The sequence below is a fragment of the Dipteris shenzhenensis genome, chromosome 14 (genome assembly GCF_047967505.1).
Source record: "Dipteris shenzhenensis isolate YYH24624 ecotype China chromosome 14, Dip_SZ_1.0, whole genome shotgun sequence".
Taxonomy (NCBI): Eukaryota; Viridiplantae; Streptophyta; class Polypodiopsida; order Gleicheniales; family Dipteridaceae; genus Dipteris; species Dipteris shenzhenensis.
This window is the reverse complement of record NC_141609.1, coordinates 12,391,659-12,417,750: the sequence shown is the minus strand read 5'-3', so window position 1 is coordinate 12,417,750 and position 26,092 is coordinate 12,391,659.

Below are 26,092 nucleotides of genomic sequence, written 5' to 3'. Positions count from 1 at the left end.
GCTCACTGGTTGTTCTCCCTTAAAGGCACATTGTCCTTTAAGTGGGAGGTTGTGGGGGTTAAAGGTCACTCTGCCTTTACCCCGGTTATGTACAATACTCAAATGCATATATAAATGAATGAAAAAGAAGATTAGTGTGTTTTGCACCCACCAAAACTTGTGTGGCTCTCTGTTTCTCTCTCTCCCTCTTCCTTTCTTGCTTCGGTTGAGAGCACTTTCACGCTTGACATCAGAAAGATTGGAAAAGCTAGTTTACCTCTATGCGAACGGTAGAGTTTTGGATGATGTGAAAGGGGTATCTAGTGACGGTGATATGCCAAAGTGGGTACATACTGATCTTCCAAGTCCCTTGCATGATGCCCTTGTACTAAGTCACCCTGAGCCAAATTCTAGTGACTCAGAAGAGGAGATGTTGGTTTGATGGTTGGCTATAATTGGAACATGTTGCGATTGCAATTTTTTTGACATGAAATCCTTCTAAAATGCAATTTATTTAAAATGCAATTAAAAATGCCACTTAAAATGCAATTTATTTGATATGTAAAGTATTTGATATGCAGTTTAATTTGATATCAAAGTGTTTGTGAAATATTTATAATTTCAATGACAATCTATGATAATTTTCAAACATGCAAATTTCTACATCAACAAACATAATAATGGATCATTATCATATTAGTATACACGGTATTGAGTTTGATCATAGTTTACATTTCAAGCCATAGTCGCTCGGTGAAAAGTAGACATGTGCTCAGTTTCCAAAATTTATAGTTATATATATATTAAGTGGCCAAAAATTTATACTAAGAAGCTCATTTTACAAAAATTGTGAGCATCAGAAGATTGCTGCTGCATGTGAGGTCCATATCCTATTGCTAATTTTGCAGGCCACATGAACAATTGCATCGCATGCAATTGTTCACAAATGCATGCATAGTAAGTTAAGTATTTAGCTATATATAGAAGTTTCTATTTTCTTTTCTTTTTTCTAGCTTATAGCACACTATGGGAGAGTTTTGAACTTTAGGCCATAGCCAGGTTCCAATCTTTAGCACTAGTTTGGTAGAAGGACATAAAAATGTCCTAGGACACTTTTATGTCCTGTTAACTTTGCCACTTCCTAGAATTATTCAAAATCATCCATAAGCTATTTTGGGATTTTTATAATCTTCTATAATACCTTATATGCTGAAAAAAAACTTGGAATTATTATGGATTAAAACTTGCACCTATTACTTTGAGTTCTACCGAAAGTTTTAAGGTCAACCTAACACCAAAATCTCAAGCTATTTTCTCTAGTTTTAGATAAATGGGCCATACTTCTTCATTAGAATGAGTTTTGACATCTATTTAGATTGCTTTAAAGCTAGATAATCATATTTATTATGATTTATGGCCTCAATCATAATTTTAGAGAATGCTGGCCAACAAGGCAAAATTTGATCTTTTGCAAATTCTTTGACACATATAATAAGTTCCAAACTCAACCATACTTTGTATATGTCTTGAATAGGATGTTATGGAGTAGTGTGAGTTTTAAGGGGCTTAATATCATGTAGAACACAAAATTCAAACCATATTTTGATTGTTCATTACATGATGTAATTGATGTTGATTTCAAGGTGCAAGGGTTAAATGGTATCATAAGAACCTTCAAGACTTTAAATTATACTTATAGGGTTACTCTAATCATGAATGAGTGATACCAATTAAAAAGCTATATGTGGAACAATTATATGCGAGATAATTCAAAACTATAAAAGCGAGGTTTAATATGGAACCTGCTTTAGTAGTTCAAATTAGGAGCATATAATCTATTTCAGTTTTAGCCTTTACTATGATGTGGTGACTTTCCTTATCATATAATATTGTTATAGTTAAGGTATGACACATTGTGGCTATTATGTGTAGTATGTAACGATGCTTCTTTATGAAATGTGACTTACAATGCAACCCGCTAGGCTAACCACTCTTGTTAATTGCCAAATCAATCTTGCTAAAATGATTTTTAAATAAAATTTTGTCACTCTTATGTGTTTTATATACTTATAAACACACTATAAAAAATGATAGCTCATTGAAATCGTTTTTATTTTCAAGCATGCTAAATAAAGTTTCAAATCTAAGTTTTCATCTAGTGTCATGCAGAATCATCAAAAAACACGCTAAGTGTAGGTTTGTTAGTCGAACCTGCACATATGAGATGGACATTACCCTTTGCACACATGTCAATCCCACCTATGTTGATGCACATGCAAAGTATCATGCCCATCAGATGTGGTTTGCATGGTTGATCACGCATTGAACCATGTTTTTTACCTAGTGTCATGCAGAATCACCAACAAACACTCCTCGAAGTGTGATATTCAAAGCTAAACGTATCCGATGGGCATCCCCCTTTGCATGTATATCAATTCCACCTATGTTGAGGCACATGAAAATTATCATGCCCATTGGATATGGTTTGCATGGTCGAACAAGCGTTAAACCAAGTTCTTTACCTAGTGTCATGCACAATCGTCAAAAACATGCCTCGAGGTGTGTGATTCCAACATACATGTATCTGATGGGAATCCCCCTTTGCACGCGCATCAATCCCACCTATGTTGAGGTAGATGTAATGTATTGTGAACATCGGATGTGGTTTGTATTGTCGATCATGCATGAGACCATGTTTTTCACCTAGTGTCCTACACAATCATCAAAAAACCCGCTTCTAGGTGTACTATTATTTGCACATGCACATATCCGATGAGCACACCCCTTTGCACACTCATCAGTCCCACCTATTTCAAGGCATGTGCAAAGTGTCATGCCCATTCGATATGTTTCACATCATCAATCACCCATCAAACCATGTTTTTCACCTAGTGTCATGCACAATCATCAAAAAACACGCTCCGAGGTGTGTTATTCAAAGGTGCATGTATCCGATGGCATCCTACTTTGCATAAACCATGTTTTTCACCTAGAGTCATGCATAATCGTAAAAAAACGCACTTACAGGTGTCTTATGCGAACCTGCACGTAACCGATGGACATTCCACTTTGCGTGCATGTCAATCCCACCTATGTTGAGGCACGTGCAAAGTATCGTGCCCATCAAATGTGGTTCACATGGTCGATCACGCATTAGACCATGTTTTTCACCAACTAATGTCATGCACAATCGATAAAAACACTCCTCGAGGTGTGTTATTCAAACCTGCACATAACATACCCCTTTGTGTGCATGTCAATTTTACCTTTGTTGAGGCACCTTCAAAGTATCATGCCCATTCGATGTGGTTCCCATGGTCGATTACGCATTAAACCATGTTTTTCACCTAGTCATGTCATGCACAATCATCAAAAAACACACCTCAAGGTGTGTTATTCCAAGGTGCACGTATCCGATGGGCATCCTCCTTTGCACAAATGTCAATCCCACTTATGTAGACATAGGTGCAAAGTATCCGAGAACATCAGATGTGTTTTGTATGGTCGATTGCGGATTAAACCTTGTTTTTCACATAGTGTCATACATAATCATCAAAAAACACCATGAGATGTGTTATTCAAACCTGCACATATCCGATGGGCATCATGCTTTGCCCACAGGTTAATCCCACCTATGTGGAGGTGCATGAAAAGTATTGTGCCCATCGAATGTGATTCACATGGTCGATCATGCATCAATCCATATTTTTCACCTAGTGTCATGCATAGTCGTCAAAAAACCTGCTCCGAGGTGTGTTATTCGAAGGCATATGTGAACTTGCTGGGCCTCCTACTTTGCATGTGCATCAATACTACCTATTTTGAGGCATGTGTAAAGTATCATTCCCATTGGATGTGGTTTGTATGGTCGATCACACATTGACCCATGTTTTTCACCTAGTGTCATGCATAATCGTCAAAAAACAGGCTTGTAGGTGTGTTATTCGAATCTGCATGTATTCGAGGGGCATCCGCCTTTGCACACATGTCAATCCCACCTATGTTGAGGTAGATATAAAGATTGCACATCAATCCCACATATGTTGAGGGAAGTGCAAATTATCATGAACATTGGATGTGGTTTGTATGGTCGATCATGCATGAAACCATGTTTTTCACCTAGTGTCCTACACAATCATTAAAAAACACGCTTGCAGGTGTGTTAGTTAAAATTGCACATATCAAATGGACATCCCTCTTTACACGTGCGCCAATCCCACCTATGTCGAGGAATGTGCAGGTGCCCATCAAATATGGTTTGCATGGTCGATCACGCGTTAAACCATGTTTTTAACCTAGTGTCATGCACAATCATCAAAAATCACACCTTGAGGTGTGTTATTCCAATGTGCACGTATCCGATGGGTATCCCCCTTTGCACATGCATCAATCCCACCTATGTTGAGGTAGGTGCAATGTATTGTGAACATTGGATGTGGTTTGTGAACAGGCAAATTGATGTGTGTGTGCCTATGGGCTTGGAGTCCTATGCAAGAAGTGTGTGAGTGTAGGTGTGCTAGAAGGTTCTAGTTAGGTGTGTCAGGTTGGTGTGATGAGTGAGTGATCATCGGAGGCGATTGATTGAGATAATCAGGGAGATGATTGTGGATCTACCTACATGGAGGCAGTTGCCTATATATGTAACTACTCATGAATAAAGTTTTGCTCATTGTGTTTCATCTTTGCTTCATTGTTCCATCTATGAACCAACATGTGGTATTAGAGCTTGTTGAGAATCCTAGTGCCTAGGAAGAGTATCCACAAGATTCCAAGAAGATTCTCTCTTCTTCCCCAAATGCTTCTCATCATTCCTTCTTCCACCGTGACCTTGGCAAGTTGAGTTCTCTTCATCCAAGCAATGGATTGAGAAATCCTCTCAGCTGGACTCTCCTTATGCCTGGGGATTGATGCCATTCATCGCCATTCTCACGCACCGATTCTCTATCTCCTCTATGAAGTTATTGCAATGCTGGTCACTGTAGTCTCTCACTTTGCAATTCCTCTTAGCCATGTCTTCTCTACTACTAGAGCTACCCACAGTAAAAGTATGGAGTGATTTGGTCTAGTAACAAGGGAGAAATCGACGAAAAACCAGTCGATTTAAGAGAAGACATAGCTTTTACAATTGAAGAAGATGCTGCCGCCCCGGGTAGTATGACGCGCCATTTCGCCTCAGATTTATACTAAGTCTTCTCTTACTAGGTACCTTTGATTGCGGAACAAATGCCCCAATCTTGATGCAATGTGGAGTGAGGTATCAAGCCTCCAAGGTTCCTTTGTTTTTTGCAAGCATTTCTAGACCTTTCTTGAAGTTTTATGCTACACTAAATGCTAAGGTGATGCTTGAGGAGTTAAAGTATAGTTTCGAGATTGAGAGATTGCTCTTTTAGTTTTGAGAATGCTCTTTGAAGTTCATTTGAATGCATTTTTCATCTTTTATATTGAGGATTGAAGTTATGGTACTTTGAAGTGGATTTCAAGTCATACTATCTAGTTGACTAGTTGACTAGTGTGGGTTGACTATGACAAGAGCTTACATGAAAAAAGAGTATATCATGACTTAAATGATGGTTTCCAATCATGACCTCCTCTTGTACAAGAGTAGACACTGCCCTTGCATGACAAGTGGTAAGACCCTCTTCAATCCATATTATTCACAAAATGTTTTTAAGGCTTGGACACTCGAAGAAGGCAAAGGACTACAAAGATCTTGTATTGCAAAATATGGACAAGATGCATTAAAGAGTGTGGAGAGGACAAAGAGAAAAAGAGTTACATCAACATTGACATGTTTGTGCTCTTGGAAACTATGAAGATTAGGAAGAAAGAACCAGACCAAGATGTTGCAAAGACCTCTATCAATGAGGAGACTTTCATCCAGGAGGGCATTGGCCCTGCCTACTAGTTTTATGTTGTGTCTTTGAGTCAATAATGGTTCTCTGCCATGGATAGTCCATCCTTAAATGATTGTTAGTCTTTTGAGATTTTTTCTTGTTGGACTCATTGGGCTTTACATACACAGTCAATGTCCATCTCCCAGTTGTAAACCAAGAATCCTATGAGTGAGTCACAAGTTGGGGCCATGAGTGTTGCCACATGATAGTGGGCAAGCCATGGAGCATCCCATGTACTACTGCTAAGGGATGAGGTCATCAATTTGTGAGGGGGAATGAAGGGGCAAATTGATGTGTGTGTGTGTGCCTATGGGCTTGGAGTCCTATGCAAGAAGTGTGTGTGTATGTGTGCTAGAAGATTCTAGTTAGGTGTGTCAGGTTGGTGTGATGAGTGAGTGATCATAGGAGGTGATTGGTTGAGATAATTAGGGAGATGATTGTGGATCTGAGATCTACCTACATGGAGGCAGTTGCTTATATATGTAACCACTCATGAATAAAGTTTTGTTCATTGTGTTTCATCTTTGCTTCATTGTTCCATTTATGAACCAACAATTTGTATGGTCAATCACGCATGAGACCATGTTTTTCACCTAGTGTCCTACACAATCGTAAAAAAACCCACTTCTAGGTGTGTTATTCACACATGCACATTTTTGATGAGTACACCCCTTTGCACACTCAGCACTCCCATCTCTTTCAAGGCACGAGCAAAGTGTCGTTCCCATTAGATATGGTTCGCATGTTCGATCACCCATCAAACCATGTTTTTCACCTAGTGTCATGCACAATTGTCAAAAAACACGCTCCAAGGTGTGTTATGCAAAGGTGCATGAATTCGATGGCCATCTTGCTTTTCATGCATGGTAATCGCACCTATTTTCAGGCATGTGCAAAGTATAGTGCCCATTGAATGTGGTTCCCATGGTCGATCATGCATTAAACCATGTTTTTCACCTTGTGTTGGACACAATCGTAAAAAAACACACATCGAAGTGTGCTATTCGAACTTGCACAATCATCAAAGACATGCTATAAGGTGTGTTTCTCAAAGGAGCACGTATCCAATGGGCATCTTAATTTCCACGCATGTCAATGCCACCTATGTTGAGACACATGAAAAGTATTGTGCCCATTGGATGTGGTTCATATGTTCGATCATGCATGAACACATATTTTTCACCTAGTGTCCTACACAATCATCAAAAAACACACTACCTGGTGTGTTATTAGTACATGCATGTATCCGATGAGCACCCCACTTTGTACTTGCATCAATACCACCTATGTCGAGGCACATTCAAAGTATCGTGCCTATCAAAAATGGTTTGCATGATCGTTCACACATCAAACCATGTTTCTCACCTAGTGTCATGAATATCGTAAAAAGATACACTCCGAGGTGTGTTATTTGAGGGTGCACATTTTTGATGGGCAACTTGCTTTTTATGTAGATCAATACCACCTATGTTGAGGCATGTGCAAAGTATCATGCCCTTCAGATGTGCTTCGCATGGTCGATCATGCATTAAACTATGTTTTACACCTAGTGTTGGGAATCATTAAAAAACAGGCGTCGAGGTATGTTATTTGAACCTTCACGTATCCAATGGTCATCTCCCATTTCACACAAGTTAATATCATCTATGTTGAGGCAAATGAAAAGTATTGTGCCCATCGGATATGGTTTGCATGGTCAATCACCCATCAAACCATGTTTTTCACCTAAGAGTGCCATGCACAATCATCAAAAAACACGCTCTGAGGTGTGTTATTCGAATGGCATCCCACTTTGCACATGCAAAAATACCACCTATCTTGATGCATGTGCAAAGTATCATGCCCATCGGATGTGGTTTGTATGGTCGCTCACGCATTAAACCATGTTTTTCACCTAGTGACATGCAGGTGTGTTATTCGAACTTGCACGTACCCGATAGACATCCCCCTTCATACGCATGTCAATCCCACATATGTTGTGACATGTACAAAGTATAGTTTCCATCAGATCTAGTTTTTACGGTCAATCATGCATTAAACCATGTTTTTCACCTAGTGTCAGGCACAATCATAAAAAAACATGTCTCGAGGTATGTTATTCAAACCTGCATATATTCTCTCGGCATCCCCTTTTGCACGCACAACAATACCACCTATGTGGAGGTGCGTGCAAGTTATTGTGTTTATTGGATATGGTTCGCATGGTTGATCACCCATCAAACCATGTTTTTCACCTTAAAGTGTCATGCATAATCATTAAAAAACACGCTCCGAGATGAATTATTGGAAGGCACATGTATCAGATGGGCATCCCGCTTTGTACGCAAATCATACCACCTATGTTTAGGCATGTGCAAATTATCTTACCCATCGTATGTGGTCCGTATGGCCGATCACTCATAAAACCATGTTTTTCACCTAGTATACTACACAATTGTCAAAAACCCCACTTCAAGGTGTGTTATTTGCTCATGCATGTATCCAATGAGCACCCCCCTTTGCATGCTCATCAGTCCTACCTATGTAGAGGAATGTGCAAAGTGTCATGCCCATAGGATATGGTTCGCATGGCCAATCACCCATCAAACCATGTTTTTCACCTTAGGGTGTCATGCATAAACGTCAAAAAGCATGCTCTGAGGTGTGTTATTCAAAGGCACATGTATCTGATGGGCATCTCACTTTACATGTGTGTTAATCTCCCCTATGTGGAAGCACGTGCAAAGTATTGTGCCCATCGGATGTGGTTTGCATGGTCGATCACTCGTTAAACCATGTTTTTCACCTAGTGTCATGCATAATCATTAAAAAGAATGCTTCAAGGTGTTTCTGATGGGCTTCCCACTTTGCACACATATAATACCAAAAATGTTGAGCCACATGCAAATAATTTTGCCCATTGGATGTGGTTCACATGATCGATCAAGCGTTAAACCATGTTTTTCACCTCGTGTAAAGCACAATCGTCAAAAAATACACCTTGAGGTGTTTTATTCAAACCTGTGCGTATCCAATGGGCATTCCCCTTTGCATACCTATCAATCCCACCTATGTTGAGGCAAGCACAAAGGATTGTGCCAAGAAGATGTGGTTCGCATCGTCAACCACCCATCAAAGCATGTTTTTCACCTAATAGTGTCATGCATAATAGTCAAAAAACATGTTTCGAGGTGTGTTATTCAATGGCGCATGTATCCAATGGGCATCCTGATTTACACGTGTATAAATTGTATGTTCCTTGAGGCACGTGACAAGCATTGTGCCCATCGGATGTGGTTCATATGGTCGATCACACATGAACCCATTTTTTTCACATAGTGTCCTACAAAATCATCAAAAAATTGCTTCCAAGTGTGTTATTCACACATGTACATATTCGATGAGAACCCCGCTTCGCACACACATCAATCCCACCTATTTTAAGGAACGTCCAAAGTATCTTACCCATCAGATATGGTGTGCATGGTCGATCACACATCAATCCATGCTTCTCGCCTAGTGTCATGCACAATCGTCAAAAAATACGCTTTGAGGTTGTTATTTAAAGGTGCACGTATCCGATGGGCATCAGGTATTATTTGCACATCAATACTACCTTTGTTGAGGCACATGCAAATTATCATGCTTATCAGATGTGGTTTGCATGGTCGATCATGCATTAAACCATGTTTTCCACCTAGTTTCAGGCACAATCGTCAAAAAACATGCCTCGAGGTGTGTTATTCAAACCTACATGTATCTAATGGGAGTATCCTATTGCATGCATGTCAATATCACCATTTTGAGGCAAGTGCAAAGTATCATGCTAATCCAATATGGTTCGCATGGTCGATCACATGTTTCTCACCTAATATTGTCATGCATAATCATCAAGTGCATGTATCTGATGCGCATCTCAATTTGTACGCACGTCAATCCCACCTATCTTGAGGCATGTGACAAGTGTTATGCCCATTGGATGTGGTTCATATGGTCAATCATGCATGAACCCATGTTTTTCAACTAGTGTCCTACACAATCATCAAAAAACCTACTTCCAGGTGTGTTATTTGCACATGCACGTATCCGATGAGCACCCCGCATTGCACGTGCATCAATCCCACCTATTTTGAGGCACGTTCAATGTATAGTGCCCATCAAATATGGTTCGCATGGTCGATCACCCATCAAACCATGTTTCTCGCCTAGTGTCATGCACAATCGTAAAAAAATACGCTCCGAGGTGTGTTATTCAAAGGCGCACGTATCCTATGGGCATATTTATCTATATCCATGTCAATACCACCTATGTTGAGGCATGTGCAAAGTATCGTGCCCATAGGATGTGGTTCGCATAGTCGATAATGCATTAAACCATGTTTTTCACCTCTTTTGGGTACAATCATTAAAAAACATGTTTTGAGGTGTGTTATTCGAACTTGCACATATTCGATGGGCATCTCCCTTCACACACATGTCAATATCTCCTATGTTGAGGCACACGCAAAGTATCATGATTATTTGATATGGTTTGCATGGTCGATCACCCATCAAACCATGTTTTTCACCTAAGGGTGTCATGCATAATCATTAAAAAAATGTTCCGAAGTGTGTTATTCGAAGGGCATACCGTTTTGCACATGCATCAATAGAACCTATATTGAGGCATGTGCAAATTATCATGCCAATAAAAAACGGTTTGTATGGTCGATCATGCATTAAACCATGTTTTTCAATTAGTGTCATGCATAATCATAAAAAAACACGCTTGCAGGTGTGTTATTCAGATCTAAACATATCCGATGGACATCCCCCTTTGCACGTGTGTCAATATCATCTATGTTGAGGAACATGTAAAGTGTCCTGCCCATTGGATGTAGTTCGCATGGTTGATCACGCATTAAACCATGTTTTTCACCTAGTTTCATGCATAATATTCAGAAAACACGCTTGCAATTGTATCATTCAAATCTGCATGTATTCGAAGGACATACCCCTTTGCATAGGTGTTAATCCCACCTATTTTGAGGCAACTACAAATTATCGTGCCCATCGGATGTGGTTCGCATAGTCGATCATGCATTAAACCATATTTTTCACCTAGTGTCATGCACAATCGTCAAAAAACACGCTCTGAGGTGTGTTATTCAAAGTTGAATGTATTCCATGGGCATCCCTCTTTGCATGTGCTTTCCCACCTATGTTGAGGCATGTGCAAAGTAGGGTTCCCATCAGATGAGGTCTATACGATCGATAACGCATGAAACCATGTTTTTCACCGTGTCCTACACAATCATCAAAAAACTCGCTTCCAAGTGTGTTATTTGAACATGAACGTATCCAATAAGCACTTTGCTTTGCATGAACATCAACCCCACCTATGTTGAGGCATTACAAAGTATCATGCCCATCAGATATAGTCTGCATGATCGATTACCCCCATCAAACCATGTTCTCACCCAGTGTCATACACAATCATCGAAAAATATGCTCCGAGGTGTGTTATTCAAAGGATCACATATCCGATAGGCATCATGCTTTGTACACATGTCAATCTAACCTATGTGAGTCATGTGCAAAGTATCATGCCCATTTGATTGGTTTGCATGATCGATCATGCATTAAAATATGTTTTTAAAATAGTGTCAGGCACAATCATAAAAAAACACGCCTTGAGGTGTGTTATTTAAACCTACACGTATCTGATGGGAATACCCCTTTGCATACATGCCAATCCAACCTATGATCAGTCATGTGCAAGGTATCATGCCCATCGGATGTGGTTCCCATGGTCGATTATGCATTAAATCATGTTTTTCACCTAGTGTCATGCACAATCGTCAAAAAACACGCCTCAAGGTGTGTTATTCAAACCTACACATATCCAATGGTCATCCCCCTTTGCACACATATCAATACCACCTACATTGAGGCACATGTAAATTATCATTCCCATTGGATATGGTTCGCATGGTCGATCACCCATCAAACCATGTTTTTCACCAAAGTGTAATACACAATCATAAAAAAACATGCTCCAAGGTGTGTTATCCGAAGAGCATTCTAGATTTCATGCACGTAAATACCACCTACGTTGATCCATGTACAACATATCATGCCCATCAAATGTGGCTTGTATAGTCCATCACGCATTAAACCATGTTTTTCACCTAGCGTTATGCATAATCTAAAAAAAACACGCTTGCAGGTGTGTTATTCAAACCTACACATATCCGATGGATGTATCCCTTTGCACATGAGTCAATCCCACCTATTTTCAGACATGTGCAAATATCGTGCCCATCAGATGTGGTTCACATGCTTGATCACACATTAAACCATGTTTTTTACCTAGTGTCATGCATAATCATTAAAAAAACATGCTTGCAAGTGTTTTATTTGCATATGCGATGGATATCCCTCTTTGCACATATGTCTATCCCACCTATGTCGAGTGAGGTGCAAAGTATTGTGTCCATTGTATGTGGTTCGTAGGGTCAATCACCCATCAAACCATGTTATTTCACTTAGTGTCATGCATAACCATTAAAAACTATGCCTCGAGGTGTGTTATTCAAACCTGCAAGTATTAGATGGGTATCCCTCTTTGTACGCACATTAGTTTTACCTATTTGGAGATTCATGCAAAGTATTGTGCCCATTGGATATGGTTTGTATGGTCGATCACCCATCAAACCATGTTTTTCACCTAGTGTCATGCACAATCATCAAAAAACACGTTCCGACGTGTGTTATTCAAAGATGCACATATCCGATGGCCTCTTTGCATGCACATCAAACCCAAGTATTGTGAACCACATGCAAAGTATAGCTCCCATTGAATGTGGTTCACATGGTCGATCGTGCGCGTTAAACCATGTTTTTCACCCAGTATCAGGCACAACAATCATCAAAAAACACACCTCGAGGTGTGTTATTCGTACGTGCACGTATCCGATGGGCATCCACCTTTACACATAGATCAATACCACCTATGTTGATGCAGGTGAAAAGTATTGTGCCGATTGGATATGGCTTCTACTCAAATGGTGGAAGAGGTAGAGGCAGAGGTGGAGTAGGCCGATTTGGAGGCCGTGGCAAAAATCAGAATATGTAGCAAATTCAAGAAAACCAGTCCTATCGAGGAGGACGTGGTAACTTTAGAGGCAAGGGGATCCAAAGAGGTCGTGGTGTATGGCAGAGGCCAAAATGCAAAAAACAATGTTGGATGCTACTACTGTGGTAAAATGGGTCATATGGTTAAAGACTACTATAAAAAGCAAAACGACATCATGACTGGAAAATTGCAGCAAATGCATCCTCTAGTAGATAGGATGATGACAAAAATGAGCATTTGTTTATGGTGCAGCACACGACCAATTCTGTGACAAGTGTAGATCGCATGGTCAATCACCCATCAAACCATGTTTTTCACCATAGAGTGTCATGCACAATCATCAAAAAACACGCTCCAAGGTGTGTTATTTAAGGCACATGAATCCAATGGGCATCCTGATTTGCATGCACATCAATCCCACCTATTTTGAGGGATGTGATAAGTATTGTGCCCATTGGATGTGGTTCGTGTGTTCGATCACGTATGAATCCATGTTTTTCACCTAGTGTCCTACACAATCGTCAAAAAACCTGCTTCCAGGTGTGTTATTCACACATGCACATATCCAATGAGCACCTTGCTTTGCATGCACATCAATCCCAGCTATTATGCAACACGTGCAAAGTTTCATGTCCATTGGATATGGTTCACATGGTCGATCGCCCATCAAACCATGTTTTTCACGTAGTGTCATGCACAATTTCGTAAAAAAACAAGCTCCGAGGTGTGTTATTCGAAGGCGCACATATTCGATGAACATCATGGTTTGTATACACATCAAGCCCATTTATGTTGAGCCACGTGCAAAGTATCATGCCCATCATATGTGGTTCACATGGTTGATAACGTTAAACCATGTTTTCACCTAGTGTCGACCACAATCATCAAAAAACATGCCTTGAGGTATGTTATTCAAAATTGCACATATCAAATGGGCATCCTCCTTTGTACACATGTCAATCCCACCTATCATAAGTCATGTGAAAATTATTATGACCATCATATGTGCTTCGCATCGTTGATCATGCATTAAACCATGTTTTTCACCTAGTGTCATGCACATTCGCCCAAAAACATGCCTCGAGGTGTGTTATTCAAACCTGCACGTATCTGATGGGCATCCCCCTTTGTATGCATGTCAATCCAAACTTTGTTAAGGTAGGTACAAAGTATCATGCCCGTTAGATGTGGTTTGTATAGTTGATCATGCTTAAACCATGTTTTTCATATAGTTTCATGAACAATCGACAAAAAACACGCCTCGAGGTATGTTATTCAATCCTGCACATATCGGATGGGCATTCCCCTTTGCACGCGCGTCAATTCCACCTATATTGAGGAAGTTGCAAATTATTGTGCCCATTGGATGTGGTGTGTATGGTTTATCATGCATTAAACCATGTTTTTCATGTAGTGTCATCATCATCAAAAAACAAGCCTTGAGGTGTGTGCAAAGTATCGCGACCATTGGATGTGGTTTGCATGGTTTATCATGCATTATACCATGTTTCTCGCCTAGCATCGGGAACAATCATAAAAAAACATGCCTTGTGGAGTGTTATTCAAACCTGCACGTATCCGATAGGCATCTCCCTTTGTAGGAAGGTGCAAACTATCGTGCCCATTGGATGTGGTTTGTATTGTCGATCACGCATTAAACCATGTTTTTCATCTAGTGTCATGTACAATCCTTAAAAAACATGCTTGCAAGTGTGTTAGTCAAACCTGCACATATCAGATAACAATCACCCTTTGCACTCATGTCAATCCCACCTATGTTGAGGCACGTGCAAAGTATTGTGCCCATCGGATCTGGTTCGCATGGTCGATCATGCGTTAAACCATGTTTTTCACCTAGTGTCATGCGCAGTCATCAAAAAACACGCATCGAGGTGTGTTATTCCAACCTGCATGTATCCAATGTTCATCCCCCATTGCAAACACATCAATACCACCTATCTAGATGCAGGTGCAAATTATCATGCCCATCTTGGATGTGGTTTGCATGGTTGATCACCCATCAAACCATGTTTTTCACTTAGTGTCTTGCACAATCGTCCAAAAACACGCTCGGAGGGGTGTTATTCCAACATGCACGTATCCGATGGGCATCCCGCTTTACACGCACATCAATTAAATCTATGTTGAGGCAGATGCAAAGTATCGTGCCAATCAAATGTGGTTTGTCGATCATACATTAAGCCATGTTTTTCACCTAGTGTCATGCATAATTGAAAAAAAAAACGCCTCGAGGTATGTTATTCAAATCTCCATGTATACAGTGGACATCCTATTTTGTAGGCATTTCAATCCCTCCTATGTGAAGCCATGTGCAAAGGATCATGCCAATCGGATGTGGTTTGCACTGTCGATCACCCATCAAACCATGTTTTTCACCTAAGAATGTCATGCACAATCATCAAAAAACATGCTCCAAGTTGTGTTATTCAAAGACAAACATCTCCAATGGGCATCTTTATTTGCACGCATGTCAATCCCAACTATTTTGAAATATGTGCAAAGTATGGTGCCCATCGGATGTGGTTTGCATGGTCGATCATATGTTCAACTCTGTTTTTCACCTATTGTTAGCCGCAATCATCAAAAAACACGCCTTGAGGTATGTTATTTGAACCTACACGTATCCAATGGGCATAAACCTTTGTAAACACATCAATCCCACCTATTTTGAAGCAAGTGCAATGTATCGTGTCCATCGGATATGGTTTATATGATTGATCATGCATTAAACCATGTTTTCTACCTAGTGTCATGCACAATTATCAAAAAACATGTTTCCAAGTGTGTTATTCAAACTTGCATGTATCCAATGGGCATCCCCTTTTTCACACACTTCAATCCAACCTATGTTGAGATGCGTGCAAAGTATCTTGCCCATCGGATATGGTTCGCATGGTCGATCATGCATTAAACCATGTTTTCCGTTTAGTGTCTGGCACAATCATGAGAAAACACACTTCTAGGTGTGTTATTCAAAGGCACATATATGATGGGCACCCCGCTTTGCACACACATCAATCCAACTTATGTTGAGGTGCATGCAAAGTATCAGGCCCATCGGATATGGTTCGCATGGTCGATCACACATTAAACCATGTTTTCCACCTAGTGCCATGTTTTTCACCAAGTATTTTATCCATGGGACAAACACCATTTAATGAGAGCACGTCGATGGTTATATGCATGCCTGACCCCAGGAAAAATTAAATCTTGGCTTTCCATGAAGCCTAAAAATGGCTCAGAATCTAAAAATATTGATTTGGCAAGGAAAATAGCCTCTCTTCTTGGACCTATGATAAAAGCCCATGGTCAACTTTTCCTCAAAACAAAATGTCATGCCACCATCAAACCTCAAAGATGGATCCGAATCCCAAAAAAATTTCTTAAAAAATGAAATCTTTTCCTCAAAAGAGAATCTCTTGTCACCATCAAACCTAAAAGATGGATGGAAATCCCAAAAAACTTTCCTGAGAATAAAATTTGCTGTCACTATCAATCCTAAAAGATGAATGGGAAGGTTTAATAATTTTCAATTTAGAAGAATTGGCACCTTTTTTAACTGTGATAGGAGAGCCAAAAGTCGAGATTAGGATTGTAATAGAATGAGGAATGGATAGCCAAGCCTTGGAGTGTGTTTAAAAAAATAAAACCTTTTAAGAACATGCCATATGAATCTCAAATAATGATGTATAAGAATTTTCTCATTATATGGGTATACATAAAATAATGGGACATAAAATATGGGTGTACTAGATTGGTAGCCTAAGGGGACATAAAAGTGTCCTTTTGAGGTTTTGGGAAAAAAATTGTAACTTGTTAATGATGTGTTTTCTGGTGATTTCCTCTCTTGATCTTAAGATAAACTCATAGGACTATTTTCTGAAAATATAAGGAACAAAAAAAATATTACATGTGATTACAAAATGCTCACAAATGTATGGTAATGTGGTGTTTCATCTAGACAGAGTACTTAGATTTGAAACTTTATCTAGCATGCCTGAAAAATAAAAATGACTTCAATGAGCTAGCATTTTTTACAAAGTATCCATAAGTATATCATATGCATAAGAGTGATAAAGAACTGTTAAAAAATAATTTTGGCAAGGTTTATTTAGCAATTAACAAGAGTGTTTAGCCTAGAGGTAGCATTGCATAAATAAGCATCTTTATATAGTACACATAATAGCCACGAAGTGTCATATCTTAACTATGAAAATATTATATCATAAGGGAAACTCACCACATCACATTTTATATCATAAGGGAAACTCATCACATCACATTAAAGGATAAAATTAAAAGAGATTAGGTGCTCCTAATTTCTCAACTACAAAAATAGGTTTCATATTAAATCTCACTTTCATAGTTTTGAATTATCCAATATATAAGTGTTCTACATATAACGTTCTTAAATTGGTATCAATCACTCATGATTAGAGGCACTCTATAAGTAAAATTTAAAATTTTGAAGATTCTTATGATATCCTTTAACCCTTGTATCTTGAATTTAGCATGAATTACAACATAATGAACTATCAAAATACAGCTTGAATTTGGTGTTCCACATGATATTAGGTCCCCTAAAAACTCACACTACACCATAATATCCTATTGAAGACATATAAAAAGTATGGTCGAGTTTGCAATTTAGACATGTCAAGAATTTGCAAAAGATCAAATTTAGTCTCACTATCTGCATTCACTAAAATTACATTTGAGGTCATAGACCATAATAGATATGATTCTCCAAAGCAATATGAACGTATGTGGTTTAGTTATCCTTAGACTCTAGGACTTACAAACTTTAAAAAACGCTCATACTAATTAAGAGGTATGGCCATTTTATCTAAACCCACAGAAAGCAGCTTGAATTTTTGGTGTTAGATTGACCTTAAAACTTTAGGTAGAACTCAAAGTAATAGATGCAAGCTCCAATCTATAATAATTCCAAGTTTTTTTCAGAATCTAAGATATTATGGAAAATAACCAAAACCCCAACGTACCTTTAATATGCTTTTGAATAATTCTAGGAAGTGGCTAAGTTGATAGGGCATAAAAGTTTCTTGACTTTTTTTTTTCCTTCTACCAACTAGTGTTAATGATAGTAAGATCCTTTTTCTTGCAAATTTGTATGTGGATTAGGTATCATTTGCATTTTTAGGCATGCCTATGTCCACAACACTTACCATGCATCGTGCATGAGTATTAAAATTATGCATCAGTGTGCTTCTAGCATATGCATGTGTCTGATGGGCATGATGCTTTGGGATGCATATTGTACATCAGTTGCATGGTTGGTTGTACATATTTCCATTATTTCTACCATAGATCATGCATGTGTCTTAAAAACATGCATTAGTGTTTTTTTTTTTTTGGCACGACACTTTTCATAGGCCTTATAATATCCTTATTCTTGCAAATTTTAATGTGTATCGGATATCATTTGCATGGTTTGACATGCATATTCTACCATTTTTACCATGCATCATGTACCACTTTAAAAAATATGCCTGAGTTTGCTTCTAGCATTTTTAATAAAGTATTATACTACACACAAACTGTACAAGATGTAAGAAAATAATACGTCTGTGCTCAACAGATAACAGGATCTCGTACACAAGAGAGAAAACAAGATAGTATGGAGAATAAAAAATTTGATTACTATAGAACTGATACAATAGATGGCACTACCTCCCAACCATGCGCTCCTGTGAAAGAAGCTTCGATGGCGTGTTGGAAACAGTAGAAGACGGAGGCTGGATGCTAAGGAATTAGGGTTGCTATAGCCAGTGATAAAATGGGCTTCACGGGCTTGCTCTTATATAGCCACCAGTCGTAGTCAGTTAGGCTCAATTACGTGACCCCGACCCAGTCCACCCAAAACGGTCGACTGGGGGTCGGTCCCAAAATAGGCCATCGACCATACGATAGAACTGGTGCGCAAAATAGAGCAACTGACCTACGGTCACCGTTCGGCCATCCGGGATCATCTGAGGCTCCAAACGGGCCCCGAAACCTGCGAGTGGGCTGCCCCGAGAAATGCTCCGTCTACCCTCAGTGCGGTCAGTCAAGGGATGCCTTCCCGCACTTGCATGTAGCCTAGTTGGCAATGTGGCAACTCTCTCTGAAGCCGTCTAGCCATCAGGCCACACATGGCCCCCATCTAGTGTCCAAACCCGTTTTGCAGAAAGTAGGCATCAATTCACTGGTACCACACTCGTGGGGCCTGTTTCAGCCCGTAAAGTGCCTTCTTCAGTTTGCAAACTTTACCTTCTGAACCGGGGATCTCAAAACCTGGTGGTTGTTCCACGTATACTCCTCCTTGAGATCTCCATTCAGAAAGGCGGATTTCACATCTATCTGAAACACAGGCCAACTTCCCTGGGCAGCTAAAGCCAAAACATTGCGAATTGTGGTTAGTCGAGCTGTGGGAGCAAAAGTATCTTGATAATCAAAACCATGTACCTGTGCAAATCCTTTTACCACGAGTCGAGCCTTGTACTTATCCAACGTGCCGTTGGACTTGTACTTGGTCTTGTACACCCACTTGGTTCCGATTACCTTGCGTTTTGGTGGTCAATCCACAAGGTCCCAAGTGTTGTTCTTCATTATGGAGCCATACTCATACTACATAGCCTCCATCCACCTATCATCGCACGGTGCCTCTTCAAGACACTTGGGTTCATCAGCATGGATCACTTCTGTCATCAAAGCATAGTTGACCAAGTGTTCCTGCGCCCTTCTTTGCTCCTCTAATCTCTTGGACCGGCGGTGTTCGTATGGTTCCTCCTCAATGGCTGGAGGTTTTCTGCCATCCAAAAGCTGCTTTACCCACTTCGGGAATGGCCATTGCCATTGTGGTTCTGCAAGCTCTTCTTCATCTTCTTTGTCTTGAATCCTCCCAAGCACCGTTGGGAGAGTTCGGTCTGCTACTGGTGGCAGTATTGGATGGATATCCTAGTCCTGGTTGTCTGGGAAGGAAGCATCCTCCTCCAATTGATGCAGCTGTTCTGAGAAGACCACATCACGACTTACTCTTACCTTCTTGGTAGCAGGGTGATAGAGATGGTAACCCTTCGCCTCTTCACTGTAGCCCAAGAAAATACACTTCCGGCTCTTCGGTTCCCATTTGGTCCTGGTAGCATCAGGGATGCACAAAACAGTCACATCCAAAAACTCTGAAATGTGCAGCTGAAGGTTTCTTACCAAAAAAGGCTTGCAGTGGAGTCATCCCATTCACAGCCTTCGTGTAGCTACGATTCAGGATGTAAACTACAGTGTTACATGCTTCAGCCCAGAAAGTCTTTAGCAAATCTTTCCCTTTCATCATACTCCGGCCCATTTCGCAGATGACGTGCATCTTGCATTCTGCTACATTTTGCTGTGATGTATGTGGCGGGGGTTTCTGCCTCTTGATTCCATGACTTTTGCAGTAACTTTTGAATTCAGTTGATGTGAACTCTCCACCTCTGTCTGATCTCAACTTCTTCACCTTCCTCCCTGTTTCTTTCTCGACCATTACATGCCATTCCTTGAACCTACTAAAAGCCTCATCTTTAGTCTTCAGGAAGTATATCCATATCCTTCTACTGTAGTCATCGATTAGCATCATGAAGTAGTAGGAACCACCCAAAGCTTCCGTCTCCATCTTTCCGCAGAGGTCTGTGTGAACGAGCTCTAGAGGAGCCTTTGCCGTGCTGGCCTCTTTAGGAAAGGGATGCCGATGTTGCTTGCCCATCATGCAAGCTTCACATACATCGGGCAGATCTGAAATTTCTGATAGGTTTGCAATCATTCCACTTTTATGCATCTCCTTCAAAGAACTAAGGTTTAGATGACCAAACCTCTCATGCCACAGCTTAGTGTTCTTCACATCCGCTCGAGCACTGAAAGCTGAGAGTTTATAAATGTTGTTGCACCGTGTACCTTTACCAATGACCTTCCCTTGAAGATCCAGAATCTGTGCACCATTCTTATCGAATTGAACTTTGAGGTCCCAATCCGTGATCGCAGAAACGGACAAGTTCCTCTTGATATCTGGCACATAAAGAACATCGGACAACTGTTTTACAACTCCATCTGACTTGAGAGCAATCGTACCTTTTCCTTTTGCTGGACATTTTGCATCATTGCCGACTGCTACCAAGATGTCATTCCCTACCGGCTGTAGAGAGGTATACCAATCCTTCTGACTAGTCATGTGGCGCGATGCACCACTGTCAATGATCCACGGTTCATCCACAGGTACATGAACTGCCTCCATGCAAATCTCCTCAATTGCGATGAATAGCTCTACTGGTACTGCCTGCACGCTGTTGCTGGACTCTTTCTTTACTCCATTCTTCTCATCTACAATCTTCTTTCGGCACTCATTCTGCTTGTGCCCTACCTTCTTGCAATAGAAGCACTTGATCTTCTTCTTTCTCTTTTTATCATCAGAAGAAGATGGGTTACCAAAGTCCTTACCCTTACCTTTCTTTGATCCGATCTAGAAAGCCGAATCTTCTCCAATCCTTGTCTTTTGACGCATCTCGTCCTCCAAAAGCATTGCACTAAAATCCTCAAAGTTGAGGGGCGGATTTCTATTTTGCGTATTCAGTGCCGTAACAAGACCATGGTACTTTGGTGGGAGAATCCGTATGCACCTTCGTGCTAGATTCTCGCTGGTGATGGTGATGCCACTTGCAGTCATCATTCTTCACCCTGGTGATGAACTTCTCAGCCGCTACAGACTCAGACAACTTCTTGTTTGTGAGTTGTCTCCAGATTCTGAATCCACGTGTGATTCGTGGTCTCATACTGATTTTTCAAGACCGTCCATGCCTCCTCCACTGTGGTGACATGTTGAATTAACGCCATGACGGAATCACTAACACTGCAGTCAATAGAACACAGCGCATCTGCATTTCTTCTTATCCACATGAGAATCTCATCCGCACTTGGTACTATCTATTGTCCTACATTGGTTGGATCCAGTCTCGCAACCGGCCTCACGTCCACCCCAGTAGTAGTGTCCCAAAGCTCGTATGCGCTTAGGATGGTCTTCATCTTGAACTTCCAGAGTGGATAGTTAGAGCCATCCAACTTTCCGCTTTCGCCGAATGGTGGGATTCGCAGTCTTGCAGGCTGGGCCATCTCTCACAATCTGCTTGCAAACAGAAAACACACTACCAAATCTTCTTGCTAGAGTCCAGGCTCTGATACCATGTAAGAAAATAATACGTCTGTGCTCAACAGATAGCAGGATCTCGTACGCAAGAGAGAAAACAAGATAGTATGGCGAATCAAAATTTTGATTACTGTAGAATTGATACAATAGATGGTGCTGCCTCCCAACCATGCACTCCTGTGAAAGAAGCTTCGATGGCATACTGGAAATAGTAGAAGAAGGAGGCTGGATGCTAAGGAATCAGGGTTGCTGTAGCCAGTGATGAAATGGGCTTCACAGGCTTGCTCTTATATAGCCACTAGTCGTAGTCAGTTAGGCTCAATTGGGTGACCGACCCAGTCCGCCCAAAACGGTCGACTGGGGGTCGATCCCGAAATAGGCCACTAACCATACGATAGAACCGGTGTGCAAAATAGAGCAACTAACCTATGGTTACTGTTCAGCCCAGAGCCATCTGGGATCATCTGAGGCTCCAAACGGGCCCCGCAACTCGAGAGTGGGCTGCCTCGGGAAATGCTCCATCTACCCTCAGTGCAGTCAGTCAAGGGATGCCTTCCCGCACTTGCGTGTAGCCCTGTAACCGCCTAGCCCACATGGGAGACTTTTCCACACACACCATACATGTGGGAGGATGCATTTATTGGGAGAGAGCCTTTCTCTTGGCTATAAAATGAGGGGGCTATTCCTTGATGAGACACGCTCATTCTTGTAAACTTTCAAAATAAAGCATGGTCCTCTTCCCTTGATGTCTCCATCTTTACATTCCTCCTCCCATCATGTACATGCTTCTCTTCCCCCTCTCCCTTTCCCCTTGTGTCATAGTCTCCCTCTTCATTCCCTCCCCTTCTAATTCCTTTTCCCCTCCCATGTCCTTTTATAGCCAAGAGAGGGGCTCTCTCCCAATAAATGCATCCTCCCACATGTATGGTGTGTGTGGAAAAGTCTCCCATGTGGGCTAGGCGGTTACGCTCTCTCAATTGTGTGCGACAACCCTTTGCCTCATTTTCCCACAAAAATCAAGCCCCATATCTCAATTCTATGATACTCCCTTGGTCTCTCCCAATTTTATAATATGTTCAAACCTCTAGGAGGACAAGTGGAGGGTTGGCACAAGGAATCTTGCCACCTCATCCTACTTTCCCCATTATTTAACTTGCATCCTTGGACTATCTATACCTCCCCCACATGGGCCTATCCTATATGGACGGAATAACCCAATATAATATCCATCTCCACATATTTTATATTGCTTTTCCCATGGACTTTGAGCCATATCTCACTAAATGCAACCTAGGTGGAGGGGTGGCACATGGAGGAGCCATACCACCTTACATTTTATAATATTACTACCATGGATTATGTACAACACACCTTATGGGTCCTCTTACGTGGAAGGGTGGCACATGGTCATGCCCTGCCACCTCAACCCTGGGTCCTATGCACACCATATTTTATTATACTATTGCCACACATACAAACAGACACTCATATTTATGCCTTTTTCCTTAGACAAATTTATCCATAATAGTGTCTCAGATGGTCTTTATAATTTTTGTAAGACTTAATGAGAGTAAGATAATTTCCATTGAGAATTTGTGGATTGGATATAATTTTCATGGTTGGGAGCAGATATTTCCACAATTCTTATCACGCATCATGCATGAGTGCTAAAAATATGCATAGTTTTGATTGAACCACTAATATGGAAGTAAATATCCTCGCATTCATAGGCTACTACACTCTTTATTTCAATACCTACAGCTTTTCTACCTATTCCTTACATTCAAATGGCTGCTCAGAACAATTAATCCGAGAACCTGGTCTATTGTTTCAGCGCGGATGGTGGTAAGTACATAAGGGAAGGTTGAATATATGTCCTAGGGTAGGGGATGAAATAGGATGCTACTCCGCGTGAAGTAGCAACTCAGTCTAGCATATGTTTGTGTGTCTGATGGCCATGATACTTTGCACATGAATTAATAAGAGTGCAATGATTATTCTTGAAATTTTTATGCGGATCATATATCAATTGCATGGTTGGGCATGCATGTGTATTTCCACAATTCTTACCATACACCTTTTAGCTCTTGCATTCAAGTGAATTGTCTTTTAATGCTCTGACTTCTGCAAAAGTTCATGAATGTTGAAGACATGTATTCACCTCCTCAATCTGATCTCATGACTTTGATCTTTTTGCTTATCCGGTGTTCTACCATGGCTTCGAATTCTTGAAATCTAGAAAACACTTCAGATTTCTTATTCAGAAAGGTAGACCCAACAATATTTGCTGTAGTCATCGATGAAAGTCAAGTAGTAAAGTGAACCATTGATGCTATAGGTCTGGGCATAACCCCATACATCTATGTGAATCAAATCAAGAATACCTCATGCTCGAGAGGTACTTCTACCGAAGTTGGTTCGCTTTTGTTTGCCGAAGTAGCATGCTTCACAAAAATTTCCCAGAAACTGTAGCTTAGGAATCCCAATTGCCATATTCTGATTCCTGAGGTCTAACAAGCTCTTGAAATCGACATGACCATATCTCTTATGCAATTTTGTAGATAGTGGCATTTGTTGTGGTTGACCTAACATGGCATGCAAATCTGGTACTGTAGCTAGCATTATGTACAAGCGTCCTTCCTTGACACCTTTTCCTACTAGCTGTAATCTTCTGGATTTGTCTTTGATACTGCATTCATCTTCATCGAAGATGACTCAGTAGCTATGTTCCATCATTTGACCTACTATGATAAGAGGTTCTTGCTGAGCTTTGGAACATGGAGTACATCTTTTACCAATCCTTTTGTACCAGTGAAATTGTTCATAGGGATAATGCCTATCCCTTGAACTGGATTCGGTGTATTATTTGCTGTGTAGATGACATTCTTTTGACGTTCTAATGGTTTTAACTCTATGAACCATTCTTGTTGGTTTGTCATGTGAGATGTGTTGAGATATCGAGCTCCACTCGTGATATGCCAGGGTGACCATTGTGCATTTATGTCACCGACTTGTTAGCTGCAGATGTGGTTGGTACACCGCCCATGAATAATAGCTAGATGACAGCTATCTTTATGTACTCTAGTTAGTGGCTCAGTTAGTATGCCACCTTAGTTAGCTGAGTTTGTTTTGAGATCCACATATAGGGTTCATCTATTCTATTGTACTAAGAGAGTGTTCTTTTGGCTTTCACAACTAAGAAGAGGAAAACTGTTTTTAGCCTCCACCTTTGTGTGTATTCCCCCATTGTGTATGTGAGAAAGCTGCAAGTGAGACTCCTTACTTCTCTCCCACTCTCCTCACATGGTATTAGAGCTCGGTTCGTGGTAAGGAGCTCAATAAGGCAAGCAACCAGAGGTCCCCTTATTACAGATGGGATAGCTTTTTGAAGATCTTCTCAAAAAAGGATATTCCACCAATATTATTGAAAGAAAGGCTTGCATGGAACACTATAGTAGTTGTGTCCAAGGATATTCCTGAAATGGTGTCTATTATGGTCATTCAAAGAATAGGCATAGACTTGGTACAGTTGATTGAAACTAAGATTCATAGTTGGCTCGAAACATTTTTAAGATCAATTTAAAGCAAGATTTAGAATAATAGTGATTGTGCAAGGCTTGTTTTATAGGTGGCATACTCTGGACAAGGGATCAACTAAAACTATAGAAATATTATTTGCACAAAGCTTAATAATTGGTCTACTAGAGTTATTGTAGTACAACCCTCAAACTAGCCCTCAACTAGCCATAATTGCTTAGCTATTCATTTGAGGGATGAAAAGGAAATTCCAAATATTGTTTTTGAGAAGAAAGGACCCTCAAAATTTGGCTGACACCATTGTCAACCATGGTGGCTGAATAATGTCATTATAGTTTTAATGATGGGAGTTAGAGAGAAAGATAGCCAACCTTGGGCTCCCACCCTAGTCCATAC